Raw genomic sequence first — 17,248 nt, 5'->3', positions numbered from 1 at the left:
AATGTTAATGCCTGCTATTCTAGCGATGACATAAGTGATGGTCATAAAGCAAAGATAAACATTTTCTTAAACTGTTGCTGGTAAAATTTGATGTCTAAACAGCTTATTTGCCTGCATTTCACATTTTCCTTTTTTTTGGTTAGAGATTATTATTTACTATTGTTGGTTGTAAATGCTCAAAAACAGTTTATTAAAATAAATCAAATTCTACCAGTCTCTCAGTGATGCAGAACGCCCTCTTTAGTATTGTCACTGACATATCAATGTCAATGAAAGGGAGAAAAAAATTCTTTTTTTTTCAAATTCAAATTATGGTAGCACTTTCTATGCAATTACCGAAGTAATAACCACTTAATATCAAGCATCATATCCGCAAAGATGAACAGGCACATGCGCGGGGCACAGAAAAGAATTGGCAAGAATACCAGAAGCACAAAACACTATCTCCTGGTAGACCGTGTAGTCACCCCAGACTGCAAGGCCAGATTGGTTAATCTGTGCACCGCTTGGATTAATACAAGAAGGCCCATGACTCGATGCCCATATGCAGATCAACTGGATGCTAAGAGCCTTCATCAAGAACTCAAACTCAATGGGGATGTGGCGTACAACACTTGAGGCCAACTTCAAGCAATAATCAGCCATCTCCTCTACAAGATGACATCAAGCTGTAAATGGACTGATTCTTATATAGCACTTTTCTACTCCCTCGGAGTACTCAAAGCACCGTATACAACATGCCTCATTCACACCCACTCGTACAAGCTCTTCTAAACACAAGTGCAAACTAACCTACATTCACACTCCCAATAAACGCATCAGAGGGCAACTTGGGGTTAGTATCTTGCCCAAGGATATTTGACATGCAGACTGGGGAAGCCAAGGATCGAACCACCAACCTTCCAATCAGTAGCTGATCTGCTCTACCATCCGAACCACAGCCACCCCTTGTATTCCAAGAGTCATTGATTCACTAATCCACACCATCAGGATATACATTGGAATGTTGTTCAGACTAGAGAAGTGTAGTCGGATGGTTTACCCAGTATTTTTCTTGCTAATGTCCGTTCTCTGGCAAACAAAATGGATGAGATACGGCTCTCCATCACTAACAACAGACGGATTATGGACTCAAATGTCATGTTTTTCACCAAAACATGGTTGAACAACAGCTGCCCGGACAATGCTATCGAGTTAGCAGGACGCCACACACACCGAGCCGACAGGCTAGCAGATGACTCCGGCAAGACCAGAGGTGGAGGTTTGTGCATTTATATTAACAATGCTTGGTGCATGAACTCCACTACTACTGAGAGTCACTGCTCACCTAATGCGGAGTTTTTAATGGTCAAATGCAGACCTTATTATCTCCCCAGAGAACTCACTTCGATCATACTCACTGCCGTGTATATACCCCCCGACGCTAATGCTAGGTTGGCCATGAAAGAACTTTCTGCAGCCATTAACAAACACCAGAATAAACACCCCGAGGCTGCTTTTATTGTTGCTGGCGACTTCAACCACACCAACTTAAAGACAGTCCTCCCCAGATTCCACCAACATGTCTCCTGCCACACCAGAGGAGACAAGACTTTAGACCATGTGTATTCCAACCTGGCTGGAGCCTACAAAGCCACACCCCTCCCCCACATTGGACAATCGGACCATCTCTCCCTGTTCCTCACACCTAGGTATTCACCACTCATCCAACGTGTGAAACCTGCTGTGAGGACAATTAAAGTGTGGCCAGAGGGGACAGACGCAGTGCTCCAGGACAGATTTAAAAACACAGACTGGAATATGTTCACCCACACAGACCTGGACCAGTACGCCTCATCTGTACTGGATTACATCTCCAAAACCACAGACAGTGTCACCACCCAGAAACGGATCACCATGTACCCCAACCAGAAGCCTTGGATGAACCAGGATGTTCATCTCCTCCTGAAGGCCCGCAACACCGCCTTTAGGTCAGGAGATGCACACGCCTACAGCACAGCCAGGGCTAATCTAAAGAAGGGCATCAAAAAAGCCAAACACCATTACAAAAAGAAGGTAGAAGAACACTTCTCCAACTCCAACCCCCGACGCATGTGGCAAGGACTCCAGACCATCACAGACTACAGGACCACCAAACCCTCCCCCGCATCCTCTGATGTCTCCTTCCTCAACGAGCTCAACAACTTTTATGCTCGTTTTGAGCGAGGGAACCCCACAACCGCAACCAAAGCAGACATGACGCCAGACCACCAACCTCTGACTCTCTCCCCCACTGATGTAGGAGCGGTGCTGAGCAGGATCAATGTCCACAAGGCTGCAGGCCCTGATGGCATCCCCGGGCGTGTTCTCAGAGCGTGTTCTGGGGAGCTTGCAGGAGTGCTCACAGACATATTCAATCTGTCCTTGGCCCACGCTGTGGTACCGCCCTGCTTCAAATCCACCTCCATCGTCCCGATACCCAAAAACTCCAACCCATCTTGCCTCAATGATTACCGCCCAGTAGCACTCACCCCCATCATCACTAAGTGCTTAGAGCAGCTGGTCCTAGCACACTTCAAATCCTGTCTCCCCCCCACCCTGGACCCCCACCAATTCGCATACCGCCAGAACAGGAGCACAGAGGATGCAGTCTCCATCGCACTGCACTCTCTCCTCTCACACCTGGACAACAACAACACCTACGCCAGAATGCTGTTTATAGACTTCAGTTCAGCATTCAATACAATCCACCCCTCACAACTCATCAGGAAACTGACAGACCTGGGCATCAGTTCCCTCATCTGCAAATGGTTACTGGACTTCCTGACCAACCGCCCCCAACATGTCCGGCTGGATAACCGATGCTCATCTACAATCACGATGAACACTGGTGTACCACAAGGCTGTGTGATGAGCCCTTTCCTCTACTCCCTCTTCACCCACGACTGCAGACCTGCTGATGGTTCCAACACCATCATTAAGTTTGCAGATGACACCACGGTGATTGGCCTCATCAGTGACAACGATGAGGCCGCCTACAGGGAGGAGGTGGATCGTCTGGCTGAGTGGTGCGACAGAAACAACCTGCTGCTTAACACCGAGAAGACCAAGGAGCTCATCGTGGACTACAGGAGGAATGCTGACCCACATCCACCATCCACATTAAGGGGACGGCTGTGGAGCGTGTGAGCAGCTTCAAGTTCCTGGGAGTCCACATCTCCGAAGATCTCACCTGGACGACCAACTGCTCCAAGCTGGTCAAGAAGGCTCACCAGCGCCTCTTCTTCTTGAGGACTCTGAGGAAGAACCACCTGTCCTCAGACATCCTGGTGAACTTTTTTTTTTTTTTTTTTTTAAGTTAAAAAAAAAAAAAATCCTGGTGAACTTCTATCGTTGCACCATCGAGAGCATCCTGACCAACTGTATAACAGTCTGGTATGGGAACTGCTCTGCCTCGGACCGGAAGGCGTTGCAGAGGGTCGTGAAAACTGCCCAGCGCATCGCCGGAGCACCACTTCCTGCCATAAAAGACATCTACAGGAAGCGGTGTCTGAAAAGGGCTGGGAAAATCATCAAAGACCCCAGTCACCCATCACATGGACTCTTCACCCTCCTGCCCTCTGGGAGGCGCCACAGGAGCCTCCGGACTAAGACCACCAGGTACCGGAACAGCTTCTTCTCCACAGCTGTCAGACTCCTGAACTCTGCTTCCTGACATCTGACCCACGTTAAACTCATGGACTGAACATACACACACCCACAATGGACAACTGTACCCTCAAACACACAATAATAACATGGACTGAACCACCACTCACAACCACTAGCACTTTATATAGCCTCTGTAGAAACTATCTACACCCTCACTGTCACGGTCCTGGGTCGGGTCGACCCAGCATTTTGAGTTTCTTATGTTTTGGTTTATTTTTGCATTATGGATTGGTTATTCTCTGGTGATACTGTTTTGATTACAATTATATTCTGATTCTTTAGTTATCTGATGATGATGTTGATGACGATGATGATTATGTCTGGTTTAGGTTTTGTTATCTTGCCCTTATGTTTGGTTTAGGTTGCCTGTGCTTGGTCTTCTCTGCCCGTATGTCCCTCTGTTTGTCCATGACGTCATTATGCCTGTTTACGAGTCTGTCTCTGTCTGGCGTGTGCTTCCTGTCTTATTTTGTAGGTCTGTGTCCTTTGTCAGTGCGTTCAGCTTTGTGCTCTCCCTGTCTCGTCAGTGTAATCAACGTCAGCCGTGTCTCCCAGCTGTTTCCTCTTTGCTCCGTTCACCTCTTGTATTTAGTGTCTGTGTCTTCCCCTACTCGGTGTCGCATCGTTAACGTCTGCTCACCCTCACTTGCTGCGTGTTTAGGATTTCCAGTCCTCCTGCATCTCTGTTTAGAGTTTTGTTTGCTTTTGTGAGTTTTATTTTATCTTGATGTTCTGCTCCAGCAATAAAGCTGCATTTTCTGTCTAAACCTCGTGTCCTGAGAATCCTGCATTTTGGGTCCACCACTCCTGCCTGACTGCCACACAGCCGACCATGACAGAACGATGCGACCATTTCCTGGACCCAGCGGATTCATCCCGGGAACATGACCTCTCCCGCATCCACCGCCTGATCGAGCGGGTCTCCCACACTAAGGACGCTAAGACTATGGCAGTTGGGATTAACGCTATAGAAGCGATCCTGGAGGGGAATCCTCATTTGCGCACACTAAAGGGATTTATGGGCTTCATAGACCAGCTGCATGAAGCCCAGGAGGTGCTACAGGCTCGGGAGCTTGCAGCCTTTGTCCGCGCCCAGTATTCTTCGCCGAAGCCGTCGCATCGGCAGCAGCCGCAACACAAGGAGCTCTCCGCGGAGTCGGCCGCCGTACAGCAGCAATTGCAACAGGGGAAAGGCGTTTCCGCACCGCGGCCACAGAGCTCCACTTCTTGCCGCTCAGGGCTTAATTCACCTGCCTCCTGCTTGGCGGCGATGTGGTCGCAGGACGAGGACGAGGACGTCTTTTCTCCATCGTCACCAGTTTCTCCTGTCGCCTCAGCCCCTGCCGCCAGGAGGAAGTGGCGCCACCGCCGTCATTCCTCACTACAACCGGAGCCCAATCACTCGTCAGAACAGCAGGCAATGGTGAGTGATGTTGACTGTACCCCTATTGCTTCACCTGCAAATAGTAATGGGAACTGTTTTCTTCTCACGGCTAAGAGTAGTGAGGTGAAGGCGGTTTGTTCCATGGACGTTCACCCCGGCCCAGTAGAAAGAAAAGACTCCCTGACTCATTATGTTGATGCTTTTTCCACTGAAGAATCAGAATGTATGGGCAAAACTCTGATTGTGCACCCTCTGTTGGAGCCTGCTAAGAACTTTTCTGTCGATACAGAGTTAACCCCGGACAGTTTGAATTCAGTTTTGACATTTACTGCTGAATCTATGAATGGCGCTGTGGGTTCGCAACCCAAGAATGGGGAGGGGGACTTAACGGGCTGTTTCTGCCCTGTTCTCTTAGAGCAGAGAAGCCTAAGCAGAACTGTTTCTTCTGAACTCGTTCAGCTAGTTAAACCGAGCCCTAGAGGCTCAGGGGAGCCTATACCACCCCCTGCATCACGCTCACTACAAACACCTCCTCAACCGTTAGCCCGTTCAGCAGCCCAGCTAGCTGTTCAGCTGCCCTCAGCTCAGTCAGCTGCCCAGTTAGCCACTCCGTTACCCGCAGCTCAATCATCTGCTCCTTCACTAGTTTCATTCTCCCCACAATGGTCACTTCAGTCTTTCTCAACCCAGTCTCCTGCTGAGCAGCCATCTTTTCTCACTCGTATTAAGCAGGAAAACATGCTCAACAGGACTGTTTTCGTTCCTCGAAAGCTGGCCCGATTAGAGACATTTACTACCTCCAGGGCCTCCCCAGAGTCCGAGTTTCAACCCGCAGTTGACTCTGGACCCCTGGGGGCTAAGGAGTCAGCCGATGACTGCACCCAACTGTTGCCTCCTGAGCCTAACCTATGTGTTGCTCAGCCCCAGTCAGCATCAACGCTGCCAGAGGCCCGTGTGCCTGCTGGTCCTGTTCTGTCCCTGCCAGAGGCCCGTGTGCCTGCTGGTTCTGTTGCGTTCCTGCCAGAGGCCCGTGTGCCTGCTGGTTCTGTTCTGTGTGTGCCAGGGGCTCCAGTGCCCACTGGGTCTGAGACTGTTTTTGCTGGGGGGCCCGAGGAGCCCGTCCAGCCTTCTGCCTCGTCAGCTGGGGGGCCCGAGGAGCCCGTCCAGCCATCAGCTGCAGTCTCATCACCAGCTGCAGTCTCATCACCAGCTGCAGTCTCATCACCCTCGCCTGCTGCGGCCTCAGAGTCTTCGGCCTCGCCTGGTCCGGTTTCAGCGTCTGCTTTGGCTTCATCCTCGTCGCCTGGTCCAGCGTCTGCTTTGGCTTCATCCGGTCCAGCCTCTGCATCCTCATCATCCTCGTCTGGTCCAGCCTCTGCATCCTCATCATCCTCGTCTGGTCCAGCCTCCGCATCCTCATCATCCTCGTCTGGTCCAGCCTCCGCATCCTCATCATCCCCGTCTGGTCCAGCCTCCGCTTCCGCCTCGTCTGGTCCAGCCTCCGCTTCGCCTGGGGCTGCAGGGGCCACGCAGCCTTCAGGTCCCCTACTACCGCCTCCACATCGTCGGTCATCTGCCAGCCGACCATGACACTCACTTATCTTAACTGCACTACTGTATAGCTCTGTGTAAATAATCATTCTGTACATTCGATAATCTTTAATCCTACAACTTTTTACAACTTGCATAGTTCCCATTTCTGTATATCTCAGATTCTGTAAAGTTATTTATTTCATATTCTGTATAGTTTTTCATATTTATATCCTGTTCATAGCCTGTACATAGCTTGTACTCACTACAGCCTGTACATACTTATAGTTATAGAATATTCACAACATACTTCATACCGTGTACATTATAACATACCATAATAGACCCATTTCTGTAATATACTCACATATCTATATTATTGCTAATATATATTGTAATATATCTATATCACTAAAGCACTTCTGGATGGATGCAAACTGCATTTCGTTGCCCTGTACCTGTGCATGTGCAATGACAATAAAGTTGAATTCTATTCTATTCTATTCTATTCTATTCTAACAAAGGGAGGGAAGGTAGCCAGAAGCAAGGGAATCGCACTATTAGAAGGCAACATTGCAAACATTGAGGAGAGCTAAAAGTAACTGCCAAATCCCACAGGCAAATGCGAACCATGAAGAGCCCGCTAGGAAAGCTGCAGCCAACAAGTATCTACAGAGGGTCAGGCAAGTTCTGAGGAGTCATCTGACAGTTAAGAACAAGATCTATCAACACCTACACCGTGATCAGGTACCCTGCTGAGATAAGAAGCTGGCCAAAGGAGACGATAGAAGCCACTAACATCAAGACGAGGAAGCTCCTTACCATGCATGGAGGGTTTCACCCCAAGTCCAGCACCCTGAGGCTGTATGCTAAGCGGAAGGAAGGAGGCAGAGACTAGTGAGTTTCAGTACTACAGTCCAGGATGAGACAACAAACATCCACAAATACATCAGAAAGATGGCCATGACAAATCACCTTCTCAGGGAATACTTCAGGTGGCAGAAACCCAAGAAAGAGGAGGAAGAAGAACCATCATGGAAGGATAGGCCCCTCTACAGTATGTACCACCGGCAGATAGAGGAAGTGGGTGACATCCAAAAATCCTACCAGTTGCTGGACAAAGCTAGAATGAGAGACAGCAAAGAGGCATGAATCATGGCATCACAGGAACAAGCTCTGTGCACAAGATTGATAGAGGCTTGGGTCTATCACACCAGGCAAGACCCCATGTGCAGGCTGTGTAAAGATGCCCTGAAACAATCCAGCACATAACAGCAGGGTGTAAGAGGCTGGCAGGCAGGGCATACATGGAGCGCAATAACCAAGTGGCCAGCATAGTATACAGCTACACAGCAAAATCTCCAGTGTTAAATTAACACTAGAGAGTGTCTATATGGGTCCACACCTCTGAGTGTTAAATACAACACTGTTGAGTGTTAAATTAACACTTTTGACAGTGTTATATATTTAAAAGTAACCTAGTCAGTTTTGAAGATTAACAATGGCTAACACTGAGCAGTGCTGATTTTCTAACACTGGAAAATAACTCAAAATGTTAGAAATATTCCAGTGTTAGAAAATCAGCACTGCTCAGTGTTAGCCATTGTTAACCCTTTAGAACCGAGCAGAGCGGCCCCGCTCCGATTTGCCTAACTATTTTTAAATCCCAGTAGAACTGCAACCACGTAAGCTAGCGCAATAATTTTTTTTGCATATGAAACTGGAGAAGTTGTACTTACATATTACACATGCAGATTTTCCCAGAGAGATGTTTCCTTCCTCTAATATGTTTGCAGAAATCATGTAAAAAGCGAACAAATAAAAAAAACCATAATCCTCAACCAGACTCTTTATCGATCTGATCAGCTGTTCACATCACTTCCTACTTTGATTATGTCTCGTCACGTTGTCACCATGACCTATCACGTGGACCTGTACAACAACAACAGGAAGTGACGTCATTTTCCCTGGGAAATTTAGTTTTTTCTCTCGCTCGTGTATATTGTCGCTTTTTCTAGAAACATACACTCGTACAAAACACAGAACACACACTTTTTACACACTCAAACACATCCACCCATTACATTATTATGCAGCAACAATCCAGACACACCAAATACTTCACATTGCGCGAAGCTTTGGATCTGATTACCGCCCCTCCTGAATACGGAGCTTCTGGCCATTTGTCGGATCCTGATTCTGCCGACAGTAAGTAAGTAAGTAAGTAAACTTTATTTATTAAGTGCTTTTCGCAGACAGGCAATCACAAAGCGCTGTACACAAATATTAAAATATTAAAATAAACAATAAAATCAATAGACATTATATACAATGTAAAAGATCAAATGTAAATAATGTAAAAAAAATAAAATAAAATATGTAGATCAACAAAAGGCTTGTTTGAACAGAAGAGGATGAGGCCGACTTCGTTGAAGGGATTGACCCTTGCCAAGACAAGTATGTATATTGTTTGAAATAAAATAATGTTTTTTATGGAAGAGAAACGTAGGAAAAATTACGTTTGCAGTGCAAAAAAGGAATTTCGCACCGCGACACAATTTTGCCCAAATTACGCACCATTATATAACTCTCGTGCTATACAAATTGAACAGATGGTATAATTTCTTTTGTGTATAGTGTTGATAATGTTGAAGAGGAGGGAACTGAAGTCTCCTGCTCAACTGAAGCAGCCCCTACTCTGGAGGGAAGCAGAGGGAGGGGAAGGAGTCGGATGACTTGTCCTCCGGCAAAAAGAGGCAAGCGCTCCAGGTCACTTTCCGGTGATGCAGCTGCCTGGATGAGTGAAAAGGACCCTGACAGCTTGCCTCATTCTCTACCGAATTTCTGTCCAAAAAGAAAGCCAGGTGTGCAGCTGCCATTTTCAGAATGTGTGGACCGTCCATCGCCATCTGTGTCACGGCTGCCGAGGCGAGCCGTGTGGAATAAATGAGGATCCAAGCGCAGGCAGTCGTAGAGGAGTGAAGGTGATTTATTGAACACAAAAGAATGTGGACAAACAGCAAACGGGGCTCGAACTAAACTAAACTGGGAAACAACTAAACTACAGAGCACAAACCTGAATGAAAACAAGCAGAGGAGGATGACGATGAACAGCAGGGAGAAGACACGGTGGATACACAGACTGACACTGAGTAATACAGACGAACCGGCAACAGGCAGGAGAACACACAGGGCTTAAATACACACACCAGTAATCAGGGGATGAGAGACAGGAGGGCAACACAGCTGGGAGGAATCTGGGCTGACGGGACAGGGGAAACGTAAACTGATCACACTCACATACGACACGGACCTTCACAATAAAACAGGAAACTCAGATACATGGAACCAGACAAGACATTGAACTAAACAGACAGATTCACAAACAGATGGGGAGACACCATAGACAGACAGGTACAGACGCAGACTTGGAGGCAGATCGAAAATAACACAGAACTTAAACAATCATCATCATCTAGAAAATGATAACAAACTAAAAGCGCTGGGTCACCGACCCAGGACCATGACAGTACCCCCCCCCCCCCTCAAGGGCTGGCACCAGACAGCCCAGCAGAAACGAAAAAACGGACCAAAACAAAACAGAAAACAACCCGACCAGGGCGGGCGGAGGGGGCCCAGGACGGAGGGACAGAGTCCAAAAAAGGCCCAGATGGTCAAGTTCAGGAGGCCGACCATGCGAATGGCAACGGGGCAGGTCCGGATGCCGGCCGCGCAGTAGGCAGTGGCGTGGAAACAGTTCTGGGGGCCAACCGTGCGGACGGCAACGGCGGCGTGGAAACAGTTCTGGGGGCCGACCGTGCGGACGGCAACGGCGGCGTGGAAACAAGTCCGGGGGCCGACCGTGCGGACGGCAACGGCGGCGTGGAAACAAGTCCGGGGGCCGGCCGTGCGGGCGGCAACGGCGGCGTGGAAACAAGTCCGGAGGCCGGCCGTGCGGAAGGCAGTGGCGGCGTCCAGGAGGGCATCCACGGTGGCGGAGATGCCCAACAAGCGGCCTGGCAGATGACCGACGATGTGGAGGTGGTAGTAGGGGACCTGAAGGCTGCGTGGCCCCTGCAGCCCCAGGCGAGGCGGAAGCTGAGGCTGGACCAGGCGAGGCGGAAGCTGAGGCTGGACCAGGCGAGGCGGAAGCTGAGGCTGAAGAGGAGGCCACTGCAGGTGATGCTGGAGCCGGACCAGACGAGGAGGATGAAGACGAGGATGCTGGAGCCGGACCAGACGAGGCGGATGAAGACGAGGATGCTGGAGCCGGACCAGACGGCGGTGATGAGACTGCAGGCGGTGATGAGACTGCAGCTGGTGATGAGACTGCAGCTGATGGCTGGACGGGCTCCTCGGGCCCTCCGGCTGACGAGGCAGGGCGCTGGACGGGCTCCTCGGGCCCTCCGGCTGACGAGGCAGAAGGCCGGACGGGCTCCTCGGGCCCCCCGGCTGACGAGGCAGAAGGCCGGACGGGCTCCTCGGGCCCCCCGGCTGACGAGGCAGGACGCTGGACGGGCTCCTCGGGCCCCCCAGCTGACGAGGCAGAAGGCTGGACGGGCTCCTCCGGCCCCCCAGCAAAAACAGTCACAGGACCAGTGGGCACTGGAGCCCCTGGCACACACAGAACAGAACCAGCAGGTGTGGAGACCTCTGGCAGGAACGCAACAGAACCAGCAGGCACACGGGCCTCTGGCAGGAACGCAAAAGGACCAGCAGGCGCACGGACCTCTGGCAAACACATAGCGGCCTGCAGCTGCGCAGAGCATTGACCCTGCTCAGGCAGCGACAGCCGGGTGCAGTCCTCAGCTGGCTTCTTAAACTCCAGGGGTCCAGAGTCTGATGGGGGCTGAAACCCAGCCTCTGGGGAGGCCCTGGAGTGCATCTCAGTCTCAGAACTGGCCAGCCTTTGAGGAATGTTGACATTATCATTAGGTTTGACGCTCTGCTTAGAACAAACGGATGAAACCCAGTTCCTTTTAGATTGATTTGACTGGGCTTGTTGTACCGGAGTAGCAAGTGACACAGGGTGCAGGGCTAGTGGCTGCTGAACAGGAGGCTGAACTGAGGGTGACTGAAACAATGGTTGGGATGACGGCGGTGGTGGAATTGGAGACTGAGCTTGAGGCCGGGCGGCTAACTGAGCTTGAGGCCGGGCGGCTAACTGAGCTTGAGGCCGGGCGGCTAACTGAGCATCCGGTTGCAGTTCAAAAGAATAAACAGTCCTGGTATTATCAGAGCTGGTGTTAATTGTCTCTGGGATATATGCCACAGTTTTAGCAGACCCTGGGTTAGCTGACATGGGTTTAACAGGTTCAGAAGAACAACAGCCCTTTGCTTTCGCTGAAGTCTTAAAAATGCCAACCTGGGAGAGAGCAGTTATCACGAAGGTAGGTAAGCTTTGTGAATTAGCTCCCACTGACACACCCCGAACAACCCCAGAAGAAAAAGTCTTACAGTTCAGATTGGAGCCGTTATCCTTTTTACTCACCACAGTCGGCCGCTCTGATATCCTGGGGTCCGACTGTGGCGAGGGGCGTCGACGGCGTGAGTGCCGTTTCCCATTTGAAGGCTGGACCGACGGGCCGGGCAGGACACTCTCCGTCGGGTCAGGGAGTGAAGCATGAGTTGCAGAGTGGGTGGTAGCAGGGGGGAGAAGATGAAGCTCGTTCAGAACGAAATTCTGTGTGAGCGGGTGAAGTGAGCTGAGCAACCAGGGGAGACCAGAAACTAAGCGCTGTAGCCGAACAGCTATGCCTTGGCGGAATTCTCTCCCCTCATGCTCGAGCCATAAGTTAATTAATCTGTCCACCGAGTAAATGTCCTCCCGGAGCTCCTCGGGCGGGTTGACTGCTGCTGGGTCCATAGTGGCCGGTTCGTACTGTCACGGCTGCCGAGGCGAGCCGTGTGGAATAAATGAGGATCCAAGCGCAGGCAGTCGTAGAGGAGTGAAGGTGATTTATTGAACACAAAAGAATGTGGACAAACAGCAAACGGGGCTCGAACTAAACTAAACTGGGAAACAACTAAACTACAGAGCACAAACCTGAATGAAAACGAGCAGAGGAGGATGACGATGAACAGCAGGGAGAAGACACGGTGGATACACAGACTGACACTGAGTAATACAGACGAACCGGCAACAGGCAGGAGAACACACAGGGCTTAAATACACACACCAGTAATCAGGGGATGAGAGACAGGAGGGCAACACAGCTGGGAGGAATCTGGGCTGACGGGACAGGGGAAACGTAAACTGATCACACTCACATACGACATGGACCTTCACAATAAAACAGGAAACTCAGATACATGGAACCAGACAAGACATTGAACTAAACAGACAGATTCACAAACAGATGGGGAGACACCATAGACAGACAGGTACAGACGCAGACTTAGAGGCAGATCGAAAATAACACAGAACTTAAACAATCATCATCTAGAAAATGATAACAAACTAAAAGCGCTGGGTCACCGACCCAGGACCATGACAATCTGAACTATTCAAGATATACTTTGACCATGCTGCTATAAGAACACTGTGTGTCAACACAAACAAAAATGCAGCTAAAAATATTGCTGCAGGCAAAAAATTCACATGGACTGATCTCACAGAGGCTGAACTGTACCATTACATTGGCATAACACTCTACATGGGGGTTCTAAAGCTGCCTAAAATGAGAGATTTTTGGCGCGTGAATTCGATTTTTCATGTGCAATATTCCTCTGAGGTCATGACCAGAGACCGGTTCCTCACCATCACTTGGAATATTCATATGAGTGACCCTGCGGAAGACACTCTCAATGACAGAAAAAAAGGAACTACAGATTATGACTGCCTGCACAGACTACGTCCCCTGTATGACAGTTTACGTGTATCCTGCAAAGCTGTATACCACCCACAGCAAAACCTCTCTGTGGATGAGCGCATGGTTTCCACTAAAGCCAGAGTTGCCCTGAAGCAATACATAAAAAGCAAGCCAACAAAGTGGGGGATAAAACTTTTTGTGCTATCTGACAACACAGGCTACACAGTGGATTTTAACATTTATACAGGGAGGTCAACTCTGGTAACTGGGAAGGGGCTGTCATTTGATGCTGTGATGGCACTTATAAACAAAAACTACCTGGGAACAGGATATCACATTTATTGTGATAACTTTTATACAAGCCCAGCACTTTTTCACCACCTTCATGATCTGGGGTTTGGAGCATGTGGGACATTTCGGGACAGTAGAGTTGGAGTCCCAAAAACCAAACTTAACGCCCTGACAAAAAAATCTCCACGAGGGACAATCAGGTGGATCAGAGAGGGCCCTCTCATTTTTATTAAGTGGATGGACACAAGGGAGGTGAGTGTGTGCTCAACTCTGCACAGTGCCTTCTCAGGAGACACCGTGAAAAGGATGTGCAAGGCTGAAGGACAACACAGAGCAATTGAGGTGCCAGTGCCATCAGCTGTAAAGGACTACAACCGCTTTATGGGAGGAGTTGATCTGTCAGACCAGCTGATTGGCTCCTATTCTTCATGGAGAAAGAGCAGGAAGTGGTATGTGACAGTGCTGCACCACTTTATAGACATTGCTGTCACAAACAGCTACTTGGTCAGCAAGGAGCTCTGTGGCAGACTGGAGCAGCGGCCAATGACGCACCAGGATTTCCAGGAGCAGTTGATCGCTGAACTCTGTGGGGTGTCCTCACAATCAGGAGCGAAGAGCTACCAACACATCCCAGTTGCCATTGTTGAAGGGGCATCTGGTCAAAACAAAGCCACAAAGGGGCGCCGGAAGTGCAGGCTGTGTGGGAAGTGCACACCCTTCAAGTGTGAGGCATGCAAAGTGGCTCTGTGCGTCATTGTGGACAGGAACTGTCACAGGGCCTATCACACCTCCACTACTGCTGCTGAAGAATGATATTTGACTTTTTTCTCTCTCTAAAAGTAATGTGACACTTAGAACTTTTACTGCACTATTGTAAACTTTTTTTTAAATTATTGTCATGTTGCCAAATTGTGCAAAATATTAATTAATTTATGTTTTGGTTATGCTCCACCGGGACTACTGAACAGCAATATTTGACTGTGCCTTTCTGTATATAAATTCCTGTGACACTTATAAGTACTATTATTGTATTGTACTATTATAAATAGTTCATTTTGATGTTGTATTTTTATTGTCATGTTGTTAAATTGTGCCCAATATGCATTTTATTGATTTTCGTTTTTTACTACTGTTTATAAAAATGATTATATCTCAAAAATGAATTGATGAAAAAACTCCAAATAAATTTTGTGTAGTTTGAAAGGACTTTGTGCAACTTTTTTTCATTTACAATTTTGAGCTATATAGCTTTGATATATTTGTATCAACAAAAATATGTGAAAAACAAAAAACGTTTTGCAATTTTTTTGTGGTTTATTGCACTTTTTTAGCAATTTCTATAGTTAGTATGGATTTGTTACACACGTATTATTAAAATGTGGGCTTTAAGGGTTGTATTGATGTATATATAGTAAGTTAAAATACTCAAAAAATGGGCCTACAGTATGTAAAAATGTAAACATAAGGTCTGGCGGACTTGTCCTATGGTAGGTCTTAAAGGGTTAATCTTCAAAACTGACTAGGTTACTTTTAAACATATAACACTGTCAAAAGTGTTAATTTAACACTCAACAGTGTTGTATTTAACACTCAGAGGTGTGGACCCATATAGACACTCTCTAGTGTTAATTTAACACTGGAGATTTTGCTGTGTACATCTGTGCCGATTACGACCTGGAAGTGCCAAGTTCAAAATGGGAAACGCCCCCTAGGGTGGTAGTGAATGAGCAAACTAAGATCCTGTGGGACTTCCAGAAACAGATGGACAAAATGATGGTGGCTAACCAGCTGGACATAGTAGTGGTAGACAAGTAGAAGAAGATGGCCATTGTGATAGACGTAGCGATACCAAATGACAGCAACATCAGGAAGAAGGAACACAAGAAGCACCAAGGGCTCAGAGATAAGCTGGAGAAGATGTGGAGGGTGAAGGTAACAGTGGTCCCAATGGTATTTGGAGCACTAGGTGCAGTGACCCCTAAGTAGGGCGTGTGGCTCCAGCAGATCCCAGGAACAACATCCGAGATCTCTGTCCAGAAGAGCACAGTCCTAGGGACAGCTAAGATACTGCACAGGACTTTCAAGCTCCCAGGCCTCTGGTAGAGGACTCGAGCTTGAAGAGGGTTCTGCAGGGGCGAGTGGGGATTTTTATAGAAAGGTAAATACAAAAAAACCCCACTAGAGAATAAATAGATTTTTTATTTGAATGGTGTTTTAAATACAGTTTATGAAGTAAAACATATACTCAACAATTTCAACTTTTTGCTTGATTTTCAATCCAAAATTCACCCACAACCAGTCACAGCAGAACCTAGTTCTGCCAGAGGTTTCTTCCTGATAAAAGGGAGTGTTGTGATATTTTGATACCATGGTAGCATTTACAGGATATTGTTTTATAGTGATATTATACAGGAAAACTGTTACTCAATAAGGCCCATTTACTAGTTGTTTTTCTCTTTCTCTGTGACCCAAGAATTAATGTGTAAGAATCACAGGCTGGTACCAAGGTCGAAAATACCACAGAGATCACTTCCTTATTCCCATCCTCCCTTCTTTATCTCCTAGAAAAGAGCTTGTTAAAGGCCAGGTGGTTTGTTTCAGAATTCACTAATGAAAGAACTCTGTATTCTATGTCTAGGAGTGTATTTTGCTGGGATAATCATAAATTGTAGCTGAACTGATAAACTATACAAAGGATACTTCTTTGCTCAGAGGGCAGGAAGACGCTTCCTTATTTGGTCTGTAGCGGTTTGAACTGAGAATCTGTTGACACACGAACCTTTTTCCTCTATATAAACTGTTGTCTGATGAATAAACCTTGGAGTTGATTTTGGGAAAGCAACCTGAAGCAGTCTGTGTTTCCTTGTTCTCCCAAGCTACTCCCGGCGCTGTAACTAACCTGCTGAACGGCATACCTGAGTGTTACTTTGAATGATTTTGAATCTTATAGGGTAAAGACAAAACTCTGCTTATAGGTGCCCACGCCTCGGAGGAAACCCGATCCACGGAGAAACCCGGGACGGAGATTTCTTTCAGGGAGCATCGCCAAACGCTTGCTCAAAGGGTATCATTTGATTGTTCGCGTTTCTCTTTATTGTTGTAGGCTTCTGCAAACCTTACAATGGGGTGTCTAAATTCATAGGCTGCATTCTCCCGACGCCACATTTGAAGGCCGATTACATCACAGCGACGCACCAAAGGCTGTCCAAAATTGTAGACTTCTCCAAATGCAGCCAATAAATGCGTTTCCTTTTCCCGGGATCTGAAGGATGGGTCAGGTGTATCCTTCGTGGACCACCATATCTCAGAATTCATAGCGTGGCCCAGCCAATTCCAGTTTCCAACAATGTTAGCAGCTACTTTAATATTACTCTTATTAATCTTTGTGGGTCACAAAATAAACTTTTAAGATATTTTCAGGTGAGAATGTAGGTGTGTAAACTTCAAATATCTGCTCGGTTTATCATGACATCACATGCTTGAAAAGTGCTCTGAAGTTTTCTGAGACGTCTGTCACCCACCAGCTCGATAGTTAGTCGGG

Source organism: Aulonocara sp. 'chitande type north' Nkhata Bay, linkage group LG16 (genome assembly GCF_057382095.1).
Source record: "Aulonocara sp. 'chitande type north' Nkhata Bay isolate Kocher_YH1m ecotype deep benthic linkage group LG16, A_spYH_male_GT1.1, whole genome shotgun sequence".
NCBI classification, from domain to species: Eukaryota; Metazoa; Chordata; class Actinopteri; order Cichliformes; family Cichlidae; genus Aulonocara; species Aulonocara sp. 'chitande type north' Nkhata Bay.
The sequence above is the reverse complement of the archived record's forward strand: the minus strand, read 5'-3'. Positions refer to the sequence as shown.